The sequence below is a fragment of the Narcine bancroftii genome, chromosome 6 (assembly GCF_036971445.1).
Source record: "Narcine bancroftii isolate sNarBan1 chromosome 6, sNarBan1.hap1, whole genome shotgun sequence".
Classification (NCBI taxonomy): Eukaryota; Metazoa; Chordata; class Chondrichthyes; order Torpediniformes; family Narcinidae; genus Narcine; species Narcine bancroftii.
Genome location: NC_091474.1, coordinates 100334153 through 100355642, shown reverse-complemented (window position 1 = coordinate 100355642; position 21490 = coordinate 100334153).

The following is a 21490-nucleotide window of genomic DNA, read 5'->3' as shown; positions in this document are numbered from 1 at the left end:
TAAAATAAATGCTTTTTTGAAAAATGTTTAAACATGATTTCACATCTATGCAACAGCTCATGTAAAGTTTGTCAGAGGTTTTAAAAGCACTTTTCTCCAAAAAAGCAAAATGTAGATCCGTAAATTCACTTCTACATTTCAATTTTAGAAAGAATAACATAAATGTTAAAATGAAACTACCAACTGTAAAATACATGCATTTTTGAGAAGTACTTAAACTTTGATTCACATCTATGAATTTTCATGTATAAGTATTAATAGTCTTTGTAAAACTTTTAAAAATGTTTAAAAATATAGTTTACAACCAGAAAAATAAATGCAGAAAAAGAAATAAGCGTTTATCTGACAATTTGAAAAAGTATCAATAAATGCTAAAATGAATGTCCACACATTGAAATAAATGCGTTTTAAGAAAAGATTAAAGCTAGTTTTCTCATCTATGAACTTCATAGTTAATATATAATCAGTAGATGTAAAACGTTTTTCAGAGGTTTTATTGTACTTTTCTGCAATCATATAAAATATAGATCTGGAAATTCACATCCACATTTCAATTTTGAAAAGAATAGGACAAATGATCACTTGAAATTACAAACATAAAAATAAAAGCTTTTGGGACAAATGTTTAAACATGGTTTCACCTCTATGCAACAGCACATGTAAAAAGTTTGTCAGAGGTTTTAAAACGTTTTTCAGAGGTTGTATTGTACTTTTCTGCAATCATACAAAATATAGATCTGGAAATTCACATCCACATTTCAATTTGGAAAAGAATAGTACAAATGATCACTTGAAATTACAAACTTTAAAATAAATGCTTTTTTGAAAAATGTTTAAACATGGTTTCACATCTATGCCACAGCACATGTAAAAAGTATGTCAGAGGTTTTAAAAGTACTTTTCTACAAGAAAGTTAAATGTAGATCCGTAAATTCACCTCTACATTTCAATTTGAGAATGAATAACATAAATGTTAAAATGAAACTACCAACTTTAAAATACATGCATTTTTGAGAAATATTTAAACTTTGCTTCACATCTATGAATTTTCATGTATAAGTATTATTAGTCTTTGTAAAACTTTTAAAAATGTTTAAAAATATAGTTTACAACCAGAAAAATAAATGCAGAAAAAGAAATACGCGTTTATCTGACAATATGAAAAAGTATCAATAAATGCTAAAATGAATGTCCACACATTGAAATAAATGCGTTTTAAGAAAATATTAAAGCTAGTTTTCTCATCTATGAACTTCATTGTTAATATATAAACAGTACATGTAAAACGTTTTTCAGAGGTTGTATTGTACTTTTCTGCAATCATACAAAATATAGATCTGGAAATTCACATCAACATTTCAATTTTGAAAAGAATAGTAGAAATGGTCACTTGAAATTACAAACTTTAAAATAAATGCTTTTTTGAGAAATGTTTAAACATGATTTCACATCTATGCAACAGCTCATGTAAAGTTTGTCAGAGGTTTTAAAAGTACTTTTCTCCAAAAAAGCAAAATGTAGATCCGTAAATTCACTTCTACATTTCAATTTTAGAAAGAATAACATAAATGTTAAAATGAAACAACCAACTTTAAAATACATGCATTTTTGAGAAATACTTAAACTTTGCTTCACATCTATGAATTTTCATGTATAAGTATTAATAGTCTTTGTAAAACTTTTAAAAACGTTTAAAAATATAGTTTACAACCAGAAAAATAAATGCAGAAAAAGAAATACGCATTAATCTGACAATTTGAAAAAGTATCAATAAATGCTAAAATGAATGTCCACACATTGAAATAAATGCGTTTTAAGAAAAGATTAAAGCTAGTTTTCTCATCTATGAACTTCATTGTTAATATATAAACAGTACATGTAAAACGTTTTTCAGAGGTTGTATTGTATTTTTCTGCAATCATATAAAATATAGATCTGGAAATTCACATCCACATTTCAATTTTGAAAAGAATAGGACAAATGATCACTTGAAATTACAAACATAAAAATAAAAGCTTTATGGACAAATGTTTAAACATGGTTTCACCTCTATGCAACAGCACATGTAAAAAGTTTGTCAGAGGTTTTAAAACGTTTTTCAGAGGTTGTATTGTACTTTTCTGCAATCATACAAAATATAGATCTGGAAATTCACATCCACATTTCAATTTGGAAAAGAATAGTACAAATGATCACTTGAAATTACAAACTTTAAAATAAATGCTTTTTTGAAAAATGTTTAAACATGATTTCACATCTATGCAACAGCACAAGTAAAAAGTTTGTCAGAGGTTTTAAAAGTAATTTTCTCCAAAAAAGCAAAATGTTGATCAGTAAATTCACTTCTACATTTCAATTTGAGAAAGACTAACATAAATGTTTAAATGAAACTACCAACTTTAAAATACATGCTTTTTTGAGAAACTTTGCTTCACATCTATGAATTTTCATGTATAAGTATTAATAGTCTTTGTAAAACTTTTAACAACGTTTAAAAATATAGTCTACAACCAGTAAAATAAATGTAGAAAAAGAAATACGCGTTTATCTGACAATTTGAAAAAGTATCAATAAATTCTAAAATGAATGTCCACACAGCACATGTAAAAAGTTTATCAGAGGTTTTAAAACGTTTTTCAGAGGTTGTATTGTACTTTTCTGCAATCATACAAAATATAGATCTGGAAATTCACATCCACATTTCAATTTTGAAAAGAATAATAGAAATGATCACTTGAAATTACAAACTTTAAAATAAATGCTTTTTTGAAAAATGTTTAAACTTGATTTCACATCTATGCAACAGCTCATGTAAAGTTTGTCAGAGGTTTTAAAAGCACTTTTCTCCAAAAAAGCAAAATGTAGATCCGTAAATTCACTTCTACATTTGAATTTTAGAAAGAATAACATAAATGTTAAAATGAAACAACCAACTTTAAAATACATGCATTTTTGAGAAATACTTAAACTTTGCTTCACATCTATGAATTTTCATGTATAAGTATTAATAGTCTTTGTAAAACTTTTAAAAACGTTTAAAAATATAGTTTACAACCAGAAAAATAAATGCAGAAAAAGAAATAAGCATTAATCTGACAATTTGAAAAAGTATCAATAAATGCTAAAATGAATGTCCACACATTGAAATAAATGCGTTTTAAGAAAAGATTAAAGCTAGTTTTCTCATCTATGAACTTCATTGTTAATATATAAACAGTACATGTAAAACGTTTTTCAGAGGCTGTATTGTATTTTTCTGCAATCATATAAAATATAGATCTGGAAATTCACATCCACATTTCAATTTTGAAAAGAATAGGACAAATGATCACTTGAAATTACAAACATAAAAATAAAAGCTTTTTGGACAAATGTTTAAACATGGTTTCACCTCTATGCAACAGCACATGTAAAAAGTTTGTCAGAGGTTTTATTGTACTTTTCTGCAATCATACAAAATATAGATCTGGAAATTCACATCCACATTTCAATTTGGAAAAGAATAGTACAAATGATCACTTGAAATTACAAACTTTAAAATAAATGCTTTTTTGAAAAATGTTTAAACATGGTTTCACATCTATGCCACAGCACATGTAAAAAGTATGTCAGAGGTTTTAAAAGTACTTTTCTACAAGAAAGTTAAATGTAGATCCGTAAATTCACTTCTACATTTCAATTTGAGAAAGAATAACATAAATGTTAAAATGAAACTACCAACTTTAAAATACATGCATTTTTGAGAAATACTTAAACTTTGCTTCACATCTATGAATTTTCATGTATAAGTATTATTAGTCTTTGTAAAACTTTTAAAAATGTTTAAAAATATAGTTTACAACCAGAAAAATAAATGCAGAAAAAGAAATACGCATTAATCTGACAATTTGAAAAAGTATCAATAAATGCTAAAATGAATGTCCACACATTGAAATAAATGCGTTTTAAGAAAAGATTAAAGCTAGTTTTCTCATCTATGAACTTCATTGTTAATATATAAACAGTACATGTAAAACGTTTTTCAGAGGTTGTATTGTATTTTTCTGCAATCATATAAAATATAGATATGGAAATTCACATCCACATTTCAATTTTGAAAAGAATAGGACAAATGATCACTTGAAATTACAAACATAAAAATAAAAGCTTTATGGACAAATGTTTAAACATGGTTTCACCTCTATGCAACAGCACATGTAAAAAGTTTGTCAGAGGTTTTAAAACGTTTTTCAGAGGTTGTATTGTACTTTTCTGCAATCATACAAAATATAGATCTGGAAATTCACATCCACATTTCAATTTGGAAAAGAATAGTACAAATGATCACTTGAAATTACAAACTTTAAAATAAATGCTTTTTTGAAAAATGTTTAAACATGATTTCACATCTATGCAACAGCACAAGTAAAAAGTTTGTCAGAGGTTTTAAAAGTAATTTTCTCCAAAAAAGCAAAATGTTGATCAGTAAATTCACTTCTACATTTCAATTTGAGAAAGACTAACATAAATGTTTAAATGAAACTACCAACTTTAAAATACATGCTTTTTTGAGAAACTTTGCTTCACATCTATGAATTTTCATGTATAAGTATTAATAGTCTTTGTAAAACTTTTAAAAATGTTTAAAAATATAGTTTACAACCAGAGAAAGAAATGCAGAAAAAGAAATACGCGTTTATCTGACAATTTGAAAAAGTATCAATAAATTCTAAAATGAATGTCCACACAGCACATGTAAAAAGTTTATCAGAGGTTTTAAAACGTTTTTCAGAGGTTGTATTGTACTTTTCTGCAATCATACAAAATATAGATCTGGAAATTCACATCCACATTTCAATTTTGAAAAGAATAATCGAAATGATCACTTGAAATTACAAACTTTAAAATAAATGCTTTTTTGAAAAATGTTTAAACTTGATTTCACATCTATGCAACAGCTCATGTAAAGTTTGTCAGAGGTTTTAAAAGCACTTTTCTCTAAAAAAGCAAAATGTAGATCCGTAAATTCACTTCTACATTTGAATTTTAGAAAGAATAACATAAATGTTAAAATGAAACAACCAACTTTAAAATACATGCATTTTTGAGAAATACTTAAACTTTGCTTCACATCTATGAATTTTCATGTATAAGTATTAATAGTCTTTGTAAAACTTTTAAAAACGTTTAAAAATATAGTTTACAACCAGAAAAATAAATGCAGAAAAAGAAATAAGCATTAATCTGACAATTTGAAAAAGTATCAATAAATGCTAAAATGAATGTCCACACATTGAAATAAATGCGTTTTAAGAAAAGATTAAAGCTAGTTTTCTCATCTATGAACTTCATTGTTAATATATAAACAGTACATGTAAAACGTTTTTCAGAGGCTGTATTGTATTTTTCTGCAATCATATAAAATATAGATCTGGAAATTCACATCCACATTTCAATTTTGAAAAGAATAGGACAAATGATCACTTGAAATTACAAACATAAAAATAAAAGCTTTTTGGACAAATGTTTAAACATGGTTTCACCTCTATGCAACAGCACATGTAAAAAGTTTGTCAGAGGTTTTATTGTACTTTTCTGCAATCATACAAAATATAGATCTGGAAATTCACATCCACATTTCAATTTGGAAAAGAATAGTACAAATGATCACTTGAAATTACAAACTTTAAAATAAATGCTTTTTTGAAAAATGTTTAAACATGGTTTCACATCTATGCCACAGCACATGTAAAAAGTATGTCAGAGGTTTTAAAAGTACTTTTCTACAAGAAAGTTAAATGTAGATCCGTAAATTCACTTCTACATTTCAATTTGAGAAAGAATAACATAAATGTTAAAATGAAACTACCAACTTTAAAATACATGCATTTTTGAGAAATACTTAAACTTTGCTTCACATCTATGAATTTTCATGTATAAGTATTATTAGTCTTTGTAAAACTTTTAAAAATGTTTAAAAATATAGTTTACAACCAGAAAAATAAATGCAGAAAAAGAAATACGCATTAATCTGACAATTTGAAAAAGTATCAATAAATGCTAAAATGAATGTCCACACATTGAAATAAATGCGTTTTAAGAAAAGATTAAAGCTAGTTTTCTCATCTATGAACTTCATTGTTAATATATAAACAGTACATGTAAAACGTTTTTCAGAGGTTGTATTGTATTTTTCTGCAATCATATAAAATATAGATATGGAAATTCACATCCACATTTCAATTTTGAAAAGAATAGGACAAATGATCACTTGAAATTACAAACATAAAAATAAAAGCTTTATGGACAAATGTTTAAACATGGTTTCACCTCTATGCAACAGCACATGTAAAAAGTTTGTCAGAGGTTTTAAAACGTTTTTCAGAGGTTGTATTTTACTTTTCTGCAATCATACAAAATATAGATCTGGAAATTCACATCCACATTTCAATTTGGAAAAGAATAGTACAAATGATCACTTGAAATTACAAACTTTAAAATAAATGCTTTTTTGAAAAATGTTTAAACATGATTTCACATCTATGCAACAGCTCATGTAAAGTTTGTCAGAGGTTTTAAAAGCACTTTTCTCCAAAAAAGCAAAATGTAGATCCGTAAATTCACTTCTACATTTCAATTTTAGAAAGAATAACATAAATGTTAAAATGAAACTACCAACTGTAAAATACATGCATTTTTGAGAAGTACTTAAACTTTGATTCACATCTATGAATTTTCATGTATAAGTATTAATAGTCTTTGTAAAACTTTTAAAAATGTTTAAAAATATAGTTTACAACCAGAAAAATAAATGCAGAAAAAGAAATAAGCGTTTATCTGACAATTTGAAAAAGTATCAATAAATGCTAAAATGAATGTCCACACATTGAAATAAATGCGTTTTAAGAAAAGATTAAAGCTAGTTTTCTCATCTATGAACTTCATTGTTAATATATAATCAGTAGATGTAAAACGTTTTTCAGAGGTTTTATTGTACTTTTCTGCAATCATATAAAATATAGATCTGGAAATTCACATCCACATTTCAATTTTGAAAAGAATAGGACAAATGATCACTTGAAATTACAAACATAAAAATAAAAGCTTTTGGGACAAATGTTTAAACATGGTTTCACCTCTATGCAACAGCACATGTAAAAAGTTTGTCAGAGGTTTTAAAACGTTTTTCAGAGGTTGTATTGTACTTTTCTGCAATCATACAAAATATAGATCTGGAAATTCACATCCACATTTCAATTTGGAAAAGAATAGTACAAATGATCACTTGAAATTACAAACTTTAAAATAAATGCTTTTTTGAAAAATGTTTAAACATGGTTTCACATCTATGCCACAGCACATGTAAAAAGTATGTCAGAGGTTTTAAAAGTACTTTTCTACAAGAAAGTTAAATGTAGATCCGTAAATTCACCTCTACATTTCAATTTGAGAAAGAATAACATAAATGTTAAAATGAAACTACCAACTTTAAAATACATGCATTTTTGAGAAATATTTAAACTTTGCTTCACATCTATGAATTTTCATGTATAAGTATTATTAGTCTTTGTAAAACTTTTAAAAATGTTTAAAAATATAGTTTACAACCAGAAAAATAAATGCAGAAAAAGAAATACGCGTTTATCTGACAATATGAAAAAGTATCAATAAATGCTAAAATGAATGTCCACACATTGAAATAAATGCGTTTTAAGAAAATATTAAAGCTAGTTTTCTCATCTATGAACTTCATTGTTAATATATAAACAGTACATGTAAAACGTTTTTCAGAGGTTGTATTGTACTTTTCTGCAATCATACAAAATATAGATCTGGAAATTCACATCAACATTTCAATTTTGAAAAGAATAGTAGAAATGGTCACTTGAAATTACAAACTTTAAAATAAATGCTTTTTTGAGAAATGTTTAAACATGATTTCACATCTATGCAACAGCTCATGTAAAGTTTGTCAGAGGTTTTAAAAGTACTTTTCTCCAAAAAAGCAAAATGTAGATCCGTAAATTCACTTCTACATTTCAATTTTAGAAAGAATAACATAAATGTTAAAATGAAACAACCAACTTTAAAATACATGCATTTTTGAGAAATACTTAAACTTTGCTTCACATCTATGAATTTTCATGTATAAGTATTAATAGTCTTTGTAAAACTTTTAAAAACGTTTAAAAATATAGTTTACAACCAGAAAAATAAATGCAGAAAAAGAAATACGCATTAATCTGACAATTTGAAAAAGTATCAATAAATGCTAAAATGAATGTCCACACATTGAAATAAATGCGTTTTAAGAAAAGATTAAAGCTAGTTTTCTCATCTATGAACTTCATTGTTAATATATAAACAGTACATGTAAAACGTTTTTCAGAGGTTGTATTGTATTTTTCTGCAATCATATAAAATATAGATCTGGAAATTCACATCCACATTTCAATTTTGAAAAGAATAGGACAAATGATCACTTGAAATTACAAACATAAAAATAAAAGCTTTATGGACAAATGTTTAAACATGGTTTCACCTCTATGCAACAGCACATGTAAAAAGTTTGTCAGAGGTTTTAAAACGTTTTTCAGAGGTTGTATTGTACTTTTCTGCAATCATACAAAATATAGATCTGGAAATTCACATCCACATTTCAATTTGGAAAAGAATAGTACAAATGATCACTTGAAATTACAAACTTTAAAATAAATGCTTTTTTGAAAAATGTTTAAACATGATTTCACATCTATGCAACAGCACAAGTAAAAAGTTTGTCAGAGGTTTTAAAAGTAATTTTCTCCAAAAAAGCAAAATGTTGATCAGTAAATTCACTTCTACATTTCAATTTGAGAAAGACTAACATAAATGTTTAAATGAAACTACCAACTTTAAAATACATGCTTTTTTGAGAAACTTTGCTTCACATCTATGAATTTTCATGTATAAGTATTAATAGTCTTTGTAAAACTTTTAAAAATGTTTAAAAATATAGTTTACAACCAGAGAAAGAAATGCAGAAAAAGAAATACGCGTTTATCTGACAATTTGAAAAAGTATCAATAAATTCTAAAATGAATGTCCACACAGCACATGTAAAAAGTTTATCAGAGGTTTTAAAACGTTTTTCAGAGGTTGTATTGTACTTTTCTGCAATCATACAAAATATAGATCTGGAAATTCACATCCACATTTCAATTTTGAAAAGAATAATAGAAATGATCACTTGAAATTACAAACTTTAAAATAAATGCTTTTTTGAAAAATGTTTAAACTTGATTTCACATCTATGCAACAGCTCATGTAAAGTTTGTCAGAGGTTTTAAAAGCACTTTTCTCCAAAAAAGCAAAATGTAGATCCGTAAATTCACTTCTACATTTCAATTTTAGAAAGAATAACATAAATGTTAAAATGAAACTACCAACTGTAAAATACATGCATTTTTGAGAAGAACTTAAACTTTGATTCACATCTATGAATTTTCATGTATAAGTATTAATAGTCTTTGTAAAACTTTTAAAAATGTTTAAAAATATAGTTTACAACCAGAAAAATAAATGCAGAAAAAGAAATACGCATTAATCTGACAATTTGAAAAAGTATCAATAAATGCTAAAATGAATGTCCACACATTGAAATAAATGCGTTTTAAGAAAAGATTAAAGCTAGTTTTCTCATCTATGAACTTCATTGTTAATATATAAACAGTACATGTAAAACGTTTTTCAGAGGTTGTATTGTATTTTTCTGCAATCATATAAAATATAGATCTGGAAATTCACATCCACATTTCAATTTTGAAAAGAATAGGACAAATGATCACTTGAAATTACAAACATAAAAATAAAAGCTTTATGGACAAATGTTTAAACATGGTTTCACCTCTATGCAACAGCACATGTAAAATGTTTGTCACAGGTTTTAAAACGTTTTTCAGAGGTTGTATTGTACTTTTCTGCAATCATACAAAATATAGATCTGGAAATTCACATCCACATTTCAATTTGGAAAAGAATAGTACAAATGATCACTTGAAATTACAAACTTTAAAATAAATGCTTTTTTGAAAAATGTTTAAACATGATTTCACATCTATGCAACAGCACAAGTAAAAAGTTTGTCAGAGGTTTTAAAAGTACTTTTCTCCAAAAAAGCAAAATGTTGATCAGTAAATTCACTTCTACATTTCAATTTGAGAAAGAATAACATAAATGTTAAAATGAAACTACCAACTTTAAAATACATGCTTTTTTGAGAAACTTTGCTTCACATCTATGAATTTTCATGTATAAGTATTAATAGTCTTTGTAAAACTTTTAAAAATGTTTAAAAATATAGTTTACAACCAGAGAAAGAAATGCAGAAAAAGAAATACGCGTTTATGTGACAATTTGAAAAAGTATCAATAAATTCTAAAATGATTGTCCACACAGCACATGTAAAAAGTTTATCAGAGGTTTTAAAAAGTTTTTCAGAGGTTGTATTGTACTTTTCTGCAATCATACGAAATATAGATCTGGAAATTCACATCCACATTTCAATTTTGAAAAGAATAATAGAAATGATCACTTGAAATTACAAACTTTAAAATAAATGCTTTTTTGAAAAATGTTTAAACTTGATTTCACATCTATGCAACAGCTCATGTAAAGTTTGTCAGAGGTTTTAAAAGCACTTTTCTCCAAAAAAGCAAAATGTAGATCCGTAAATTCACTTCTACATTTCAATTTTAGAAAGAATAACATAAATGTTAAAATGAAACTACCAACTGTAAAATACATGCATTTTTGAGAAGTACTTAAACTTTGATTCACATCTATGAATTTTCATGTATAAGTATTAATAGTCTTTGTAAAACTTTTAAAAATGTTTAAAAATATAGTTTACAACCAGAAAAATAAATGCAGAAAAAGAAATAAGCGTTTATCTGACAATTTGAAAAAGTATCAATAAATGCTAAAATGAATGTCCACACATTGAAATAAATGCGTTTTAAGAAAAGATTAAAGCTAGTTTTCTCATCTATGAACTTCATTGTTAATATATAATCAGTAGATGTAAAACGTTTTTCAGAGGTTTTATTGTACTTTTCTGCAATCATATAAAATATAGATCTGGAAATTCACATCCACATTTCAATTTTGAAAAGAATAGGACAAATGATCACTTGAAATTACAAACATAAAAATAAAAGCTTTTTGGACAAATGTTTAAACATGGTTTCACCTCTATGCAACAGCACATGTAAAAAGTTTGTCAGAGGTTTTATTGTACTTTTCTGCAATCATACAAAATATAGATCTGGAAATTCACATCCACATTTCAATTTGGAAAAGAATAGTACAAATGATCACTTGAAATTACAAACTTTAAAATAAATGCTTTTTTGAAAAATGTTTAAACATGGTTTCACATCTATGCCACAGCACATGTAAAAAGTATGTCAGAGGTTTTAAAAGTACTTTTCTACAAGAAAGTTAAATGTAGATCCGTAAATTCACTTCTACATTTCAATTTGAGAAAGAATAACATAAATGTTAAAATGAAACTACCAACTTTAAAATACATGCATTTTTGAGAAATACTTAAACTTTGCTTCACATCTATGAATTTTCATGTATAAGTATTATTAGTCTTTGTAAAACTTTTAAAAATGTTTAAAAATATAGTTTACAACCAGAAAAATAAATGCAGAAAAAGAAATACGCATTAATCTGACAATTTGAAAAAGTATCAATAAATGCTAAAATGAATGTCCACACATTGAAATAAATGCGTTTTAAGAAAAGATTAAAGCTAGTTTTCTCATCTATGAACTTCATTGTTAATATATAAACAGTACATGTAAAACGTTTTTCAGAGGTTGTATTGTACTTTTCTGCAATCATATAAAATATAGATCTGGAAATTCACATCAACATTTCAATTTTGAAAAGAATAGTAGAAATGGTCACTTGAAATTACAAACTTTAAAATAAATGCTTTTTTGAGAAATGTTTAAACATGATTTCACATCTATGCAACAGCTCATGTAAAGTTTGTCAGAGGTTTTAAAAGTACTTTTCTCCAAAAAAGCAAAATGTAGATCCGTAAATTCACTTCTACATTTCAATTTTAGAAAGAATAACATAAATGTTAAAATGAAACAACCAACTTTAAAATACATGCATTTTTGAGAAATACTTAAACTTTGCTTCACATCTATGAATTTTCATGTATAAGTATTAATAGTCTTTGTAAAACTTTTAAAAACGTTTAAAAATATAGTTTACAACCAGAAAAATAAATGCAGAAAAAGAAATACGCATTAATCTGACAATTTGAAAAAGTATCAATAAATGCTAAAATGAATGTCCACACATTGAAATAAATGCGTTTTAAGAAAAGATTAAAGCTAGTTTTCTCATCTATGAACTTCATTGTTAATATATAAACAGTACATGTAAAACGTTTTTCAGAGGCTGTATTGTATTTTTCTGCAATCATATAAAATATAGATCTGGAAATTCACATCCACATTTCAATTTTGAAAAGAATAGGACAAATGATCACTTGAAATTACAAACATAAAAATAAAAGCTTTTTGGACAAATGTTTAAACATGGTTTCACCTCTATGCAACAGCACATGTAAAAAGTTTGTCAGAGGTTTTATTGTACTTTTCTGCAATCATACAAAATATAGATCTGGAAATTCACATCCACATTTCAATTTGGAAAAGAATAGTACAAATGATCACTTGAAATTACAAACTTTAAAATAAATGCTTTTTTGAAAAATGTTTAAACATGGTTTCACATCTATGCCACAGCACATGTAAAAAGTATGTCAGAGGTTTTAAAAGTACTTTTCTCCAAAAAAGCAAAATGTAGATCCGTAAATTCACTTCTACATTTCAATTTTAGAAAGAATAACATAAATGTTAAAATGAAACAACCAACTTTAAAATACATGCATTTTTGAGAAATACTTAAACTTTGCTTCACATCTATGAATTTTCATGTATAAGTATTAATAGTCTTTGTAAAACTTTTAAAAACGTTTAAAAATATAGTTTACAACCAGAAAAATAAATGCAGAAAAAGAAATACGCATTAATCTGACAATTTGAAAAAGTATCAATAAATGCTAAAATGAATGTCCACACATTGAAATAAATGCGTTTTAAGAAAAGATTAAAGCTAGTTTTCTCATCTATGAACTTCATTGTTAATATATAAACAGTACATGTAAAACGTTTTTCAGAGGCTGTATTGTATTTTTCTGCAATCATATAAAATATAGATCTGGAAATTCACATCCACATTTCAATTTTGAAAAGAATAGGACAAATGATCACTTGAAATTACAAACATAAAAATAAAAGCTTTATGGACAAATGTTTAAACATGGTTTCACCTCTATGCAACAGCACATGTAAAAAGTTTGTCAGAGGTTTTAAAACGTTTTTCAGAGGTTGTATTGTACTTTTCTGCAATCATACAAAATATAGATCTGGAAATTCACATCCACATTTCAATTTGGAAAAGAATAGTACAAATGATCACTTGAAATTACAAACTTTAAAATAAATGATTTTTTGAAAAATGTTTAAACATGATTTCACATCTATGCAACAGCACAAGTAAAAAGTTTGTCAGAGGTTTTAAAAGTAATTTTCTCCAAAAAAGCAAAATGTTGATCAGTAAATTCACTTCTACATTTCAATTTGAGAAAGACTAACATAAATGTTAAAATGAAACTACCAACTTTAAAATACATGCTTTTTTGAGAAACTTTGCTTCACATCTATGAATTTTCATGTATAAGTATTAATAGTCTTTGTAAAACTTTTAAAAATGTTTAAAAATATAGTTTACAACCAGAAAAATAAATGCAGAAAAAGAAATAAGCGTTTATCTGACAATTTGAAAAAGTATCAATAAATGCTAAAATGAATGTCCACACATTGAAATAAATGCGTTTTAAGAAAAGATTAAAGCTAGTTTTCTCATCTATGAACTTCATTGTTAATATATAATCAGTAGATGTAAAACGTTTTTCAGAGGTTTTATTGTACTTTTCTGCAATCATATAAAATATAGATCTGGAAATTCACATCCACATTTCAATTTTGAAAAGAATAGGACAAATGATCACTTGAAATTACAAACATAAAAATAAAAGCTTTTTGGACAAATGTTTAAACATGGTTTCACCTCTATGCAACAGCACATGTAAAAAGTTTGTCAGAGGTTTTATTGTACTTTTCTGCAATCATACAAAATATAGATCTGGAAATTCACATCCACATTTCAATTTGGAAAAGAATAGTACAAATGATCACTTGAAATTACAAACTTTAAAATAAATGCTTTTTTGAAAAATGTTTAAACATGGTTTCACATCTATGCCACAGCACATGTAAAAAGTATGTCAGAGGTTTTAAAAGTACTTTTCTACAAGAAAGTTAAATGTAGATCCGTAAATTCACTTCTACATTTCAATTTGAGAAAGAATAACATAAATGTTAAAATGAAACTACCAACTTTAAAATACATGCATTTTTGAGAAATACTTAAACTTTGCTTCACATCTATGAATTTTCATGTATAAGTATTATTAGTCTTTGTAAAACTTTTAAAAATGTTTAAAAATATAGTTTACAACCAGAAAAATAAATGCAGAAAAAGAAATACGCATTAATCTGACAATTTGAAAAAGTATCAATAAATGCTAAAATGAATGTCCACACATTGAAATAAATGCGTTTTAAGAAAAGATTAAAGCTAGTTTTCTCATCTATGAACTTCATTGTTAATATATAAACAGTACATGTAAAACGTTTTTCAGAGGTTGTATTGTACTTTTCTGCAATCATATAAAATATAGATCTGGAAATTCACATCAACATTTCAATTTTGAAAAGAATAGTAGAAATGGTCACTTGAAATTACAAACTTTAAAATAAATGCTTTTTTGAGAAATGTTTAAACATGATTTCACATCTATGCAACAGCTCATGTAAAGTTTGTCAGAGGTTTTAAAAGTACTTTTCTCCAAAAAAGCAAAATGTAGATCCGTAAATTCACTTCTACATTTCAATTTTAGAAAGAATAACATAAATGTTAAAATGAAACAACCAACTTTAAAATACATGCATTTTTGAGAAATACTTAAACTTTGCTTCACATCTATGAATTTTCATGTATAAGTATTAATAGTCTTTGTAAAACTTTTAAAAACGTTTAAAAATATAGTTTACAACCAGAAAAATAAATGCAGAAAAAGAAATACGCATTAATCTGACAATTTGAAAAAGTATCAATAAATGCTAAAATGAATGTCCACACATTGAAATAAATGCGTTTTAAGAAAAGATTAAAGCTAGTTTTCTCATCTATGAACTTCATTGTTAATATATAAACAGTACATGTAAAACGTTTTTCAGAGGCTGTATTGTATTTTTCTGCAATCATATAAAATATAGATCTGGAAATTCACATCCACATTTCAATTTTGAAAAGAATAGGACAAATGATCACTTGAAATTACAAACATAAAAATAAAAGCTTTATGGACAAATGTTTAAACATGGTTTCACCTCAATGCAACAGCACATGTAAAAAGTTTGTCAGAGGTTTTAAAACGTTTTTCAGAGGTTGTATTGTACTTTTCTGCAATCATACAAAATATAGATCTGTAAATTCACATCCACATTTCAATTTGGAAAAGAATAGTACAAATGATCACTTGAAATTACAAACTTTAAAATAAATGCTTTTTTGAAAAATGTTTAAACATGATTTCACATCTATGCAAAAGCACAAGTAAAAAGTTTGTCAGAGGTTTTAAAAGTAATTTTCTCCAAAAAAGCAAAATGTTGATCAGTAAATTCACTTCTACATTTCAATTTGATAAAGACAAACATAAATGTTAAAATGAAACTACCAACTTTAAAATACATGCTTTTTTGAGAAACTTTGCTTCACATCTATGAATTTTCATGTATAAGTATTAATAGTCTTTGTAAAACTTTTAAAAATGTTTAAAAATATAGTTTACAACCAGAGAAAGAAATGCAGAAAAAGAAATACGCGTTTATCTGACAATTTGAAAAAGTATCAAAAAATTCTAAAATGAATGTCCACACAGCACATGTAAAAAGTTTATCAGAGGTTTTAAAACGTTTTTCAGAGGTTGTATTGTACTTTTCTGCAATCATACAAAATATAGATCTGGAAATTCACATCCACATTTCAATTTTGAAAAGAATAATAGAAATGATCACTTGAAATTACAAACTTTAAAATAAATGCTTTTTTGAAAAATGTTTAAACTTGATTTCACATCTATGCAACAGCTCATGTAAAGTTTGTCAGAGGTTTTAAAAGCACTTTTCTCCAAAAAAGCAAAATGTAGATCCGTAAATTCACTTCTACATTTCAATTTTAGAAAGAATAACATAAATGTTAAAATGAAACTACCAACTGTAAAATACATGCATTTTTGAGAAGTACTTAAACTTTGATTCACATCTATGAATTTTCATGTATAAGTATCAATAGTCTTTGTAAAACTTTTAAAAATGTTTAAAAATATAGTTTACAACCAGAAAAATAAATGCAGAAAAAGAAATAAGCGTTTATCTGACAATTTGAAAAAGTATCAATAAATGCTAAAATGATTGTCCACACATTGAAATAAATGCGTTTTAAGAAAAGATTAAAGCTAGTTTTCTCATCTATGAACTTCATTGTTAATATATAATCAGTAGATGTAAAACGTTTTTCAGAGGTTGTATTGTACTTTTCTGCAATCATATAAAATATAGATCTGGAAATTCACACCACATTTCAATTTTGAAAAGAATAGGACAAATGATCACTTGAAATTACAAACATAAAAATAAAAGCTTTTTGGACAATGTTTAAACATGGTTTCACCTCTATGCAACAGCACATGTAAAAAGTTTGTCAGAGGTTTTAAAACGTTTTTCAGAGGTTGTATTGTACTTTTCTGCAATCATACAAAATATAGATCTGGAAATTCACATCCACATTTCAATTTGGAAAAGAATAGTACAAATGATCACTTGAAATTACAAACTTTAAAATAAATGCTTTTTTGAAAAATGTTTAAACATGGTTTCACATCTATGCCACAGCACATGTAAAAAGTATGTCAGAGGTTTTAAAAGTACTTTTCTACAAGAAAGTTAAATGTAGATCCGTAAATTCCCTTCTACATTTCAATTTGAGAAAGAATAACATAAATGTTAAAATGAAACTACCAACTTTAAAATACATGCATTTTTGAGAAATACTTAAACTTTGCTTCACATCTATGAATTTTCATGTATAAGTATTATTAGTCTTTGTAAAACTTTTAAAAACGTTTAAAAATATAGTTTACAACCAGAAAAATAAATGCAGAAAAAGAAATACGCATTAATCTGACAATATGAAAAAGTATCAATAAATGCTAAAATGAATGTCCACACATTGAAATAAATGCGTTTTAAGAAAAGATTAAAGCTAGTTTTCTCATCTATGAACTTCATTGTTAATATATAAACAGTACATGTAAAACGTTTTTCAGAGGTTGTATTGTACTTTTCTGCAATCATATAAAATATAGATCTGGAAATTCACATCAACATTTCAATTTTGAAAAGAATAGTAGAAATGGTCACTTGAAATTACAAACTTTAAAATAAATGCTTTTTTGAGAAATGTTTAAACATGATTTCACATCTATGCAACAGCTCATGTAAAGTTTGTCAGAGGTTTTAAAAGTACTTTTCTCCAAAAAAGCAAAATGTAGATCCGTAAATTCACTTCTACATTTCAATTTTAGAAAGAATAACATAAATGTTAAAATGAAACAACCAACTTTAAAATACATGCATTTTTGAGAAATACTTAAACTTTGCTTCACATCTATGAATTTTCATGTATAAGTATTAATAGTCTTTGTAAAACTTTTAAAAACGTTTAAAAATATAGTTTACAACCAGAAAAATAAATGCAGAAAAAGAAATACGCATTAATCTGACAATTTGAAAAAGTATCAATAAATGCTAAAATGAATGTCCACACATTGAAATAAATGCGTTTTAAGAAAAGATTAAAGCTAGTTTTCTCATCTATGAACTTCATTGTTAATATATAAACAGTACATGCAAAACGTTTTTCAGAGGTTGTATTGTATTTTTCTGCAATCATATAAAATATAGATCTGGAAATTCACATCCACATTTCAATTTTGAAAAGAATAGGACAAATGATCACTTGAAATTACAAACATAAAAATAAAAAGCTTTATGGACAAATGTTTAAACATGGTTTCACCTCTATGCAACAGCACATGTAAAAAGTTTGTCAGAGGTTTTAAAACTTTTCAGCAATCATACAAAATATAGATCTGGAAATTCACATCCACATTTCAATTTGGAAAAGAATAGTACAAATGATCACTTGAAATTACAAACTTTAAAATAAATGCTTTTTTGAAAAATGTTTAAACATGATTTCACATCTATGCAACAGCACAAGTAAAAAGTTTGTCAGAGGTTTTAAAAGTACTTTTCTCCAAAAAAGCAAAATGTTGATCAGTAAATTCACTTCTACATTTCAATTTGAGAAAGAATAACATAAATGTTAAAATGAAACTACCAACTTTAAAATACATGCTTTTTTGAGAAACTTTGCTTCACATCTATGAATTTTCATGTATAAGTATTAATAGTCTTTGTAAAACTTTTAAAAATGTTTACAAATATAGTTTACAACCAGAGAAAGAAATGCAGAAAAAGAAATACACGTTTATCTGACAATTTGAAAAAGTATCAATAAATTCTAAAATGAATGTCCACACAGCACATGTAAAAAGTTTATCAGAGGTTTTAAAACGTTTTTCAGAGGTTGTATTGTACTTTTCTGCAATCATACGAAATATAGATCTGGAAATTCACATCCACATTTCAATTTTGAAAAGAATAATAGAAATGATCACTTGAAATTATAAACTTTAAAATAAATGCTTTTTTGAAAAATATTTAAACTTGATTTCACATCTATGCAACAGCTCATGTAAAGTTTGTCAGACGTTTTAAAAGTACTTTTCTCCAAAAAAGCAAAATGTAGATCCGTAAATTCACTTCTGCATTTCAATTTTAGAAAGAATAACATAAATGTTAAAATGAAACAACCAACTTTAAAATACATGCATTTTTGAGAAGTACTTAAACTTTGCTTCACATCTATGAATTTTCATGTATAAGTATTAATAGTCTTTGTAAAACTTTTAAAAACGTTTAACAATATAGTTTACAACCAGAAAAATAAATTCAGAAAAAGAAATACGCATTAATCTGACAATTTGAAAAAGTATCAATAAATGCTGAAATGAATGTCCACACATTGAAATAAATGAGTTTTAAGAAAAGATTAAAGCTAGTTTTCTCATCTATGAACTTCATTGTTAATATATAAACAGTACATGTAAAACGTTTTTCAGAGGTTGTATTGTACTTTTCTGCAATCATACAAAATATAGATTTGGAAATTCACATCCACATTTCAATTTTGAAAAGAATAGTAGAAATGGTCACTTGAAATTACAAACTATAAAATAAATGCTTCTTTGAGAAATGTTTAAACATGATTTCACCTCTATGCAACAGCACATGTAAAAAGTTTGTCAGAGGTTTTAAAAGTACTTTTCTACAAGAAAGCAAAATGTTGATCTGTAAATTCACATCTACATATCAATTTTAGAAAGAATAACATAAATGTTAAAATGAAACAACTAACTTTAAAATACATGCATTTTTGAGAAATACTTAAACTTTGCTTCACATCTATGAATTTTCATGTATAAGTATTAATAGTCTTTGTAAAACTTTTAAAAACGTTTAACAATATAGTTTACAACCAGAAAAATAAATTCAGAAAAAGAAATACGCATTAATCTGACAATTTGAAAAAGTATCAATAAATGCTGAAATGAATGTCCACACATTGAAATAAATGAGTTTTAAGAAAAGATTAAAGCTAGTTTTCTCATCTATGAACTTCATTGTTAATATATAAACAGTACATGTAAAACGTTTTTCAGAGGTTGTATTGTACTTTTCTGCAATCATACAAAATATAGATTTGGAAATTCACATCCACATTTCAATTTTGAAAAGAATAGTAGAAATGGTCACTTGAAATTACAAACTTTAAAATAAATGCTTCTTTGAGAAATGTTTAAACATGATTTCACCTCTATGCAACAGCACATGTAAAAAGTTTGTCAGAGGTTTTAAAAGTACTTTTCTCCAAAAAAGCAAAATGTAGATCTGTAAATTCACTTCTACATTTCAATTTTAGAAAGAATAACATAAATGTTAAAATGAAACAACCAACTTTAAAATACATGCATTTTTGAGAAATACTTAAATTTTGCCTCACATCTACGAATTTTCATGTATAAGTATTAATAGTCTTTGTAAAACTTTTAAAAACGTTTAAAAATATAGTTTACAACCAGAAAAATAAATGCAGAAAAGGAAATACGCATTTATCTGACAATTTGAAAAAGTATCAATAAATGCTAAAATGAATGTCCACACATTCAAATAAATGCGTTTTAAGAAAAGATTAAAGCTAGTTTTCTCATCTATGAACTTCATTGTTAATATATAAACAGTACATGTAAAACGTTTTTCAGAGGTTGTATTGTACTTTTCTGCAATCATATAAAATATAGATCTGGAAATTCACATCCACATTTCAATTTTGAAAAGAATAGGACAAATGATCACTTGAAATTACAAACATAAAAATAAAAGCTTTTTGGACAAATGTTTAAACATGGTTTCACCTCTATGCAACAGCACATGTAAAAAGTTTGTCAGAGGTTTTAAAACGTTTTTCAGAGGTTGTATTGTACTTTTCTGCAATCATACAAAATATAGATCTGGAAATTCACATCCACATTTCAATTTGGAAAAGAATAGTACAAATGACCACTTGAAATTACAAACTTTAAAATAAATGCTTTTTTGAAAAATGTTTAAACATGGTTTCACATCTATGCCACAGCACATGTAAAAAGTATGTCAGAGGTTTTTAAAAGTACTTTTCTACAAGAAAGTTAAATGTAGATCCGTAAATTCACTTCTACATTTCAATTTGAGAAAGAATAACATAAATGTTAAAATGAAACTACCAACTTTAAAATACATGCATTTTTGAAAAATACTTAAACTTTGCTTCACATCTATGAATTTTCATGTATAAGTATTATTAGTCTTTGTAAAACTTTTAAAAATGTTTAAAAATATAGTTTACAACCAGAAAAATAAATGCAGAAAAAGAAATACGCGTTTATCTGACAATATGAAAAAGTATCAATAAATGCTAAAATGAATGTCCACACATTGAAATAAATGCGTTTTAAGAAAAGATTAAAGCTAGTTTTCTCATCTATGAACTTCATTGTTAATATATAAACAGTACATGTAAAACGTTTTTC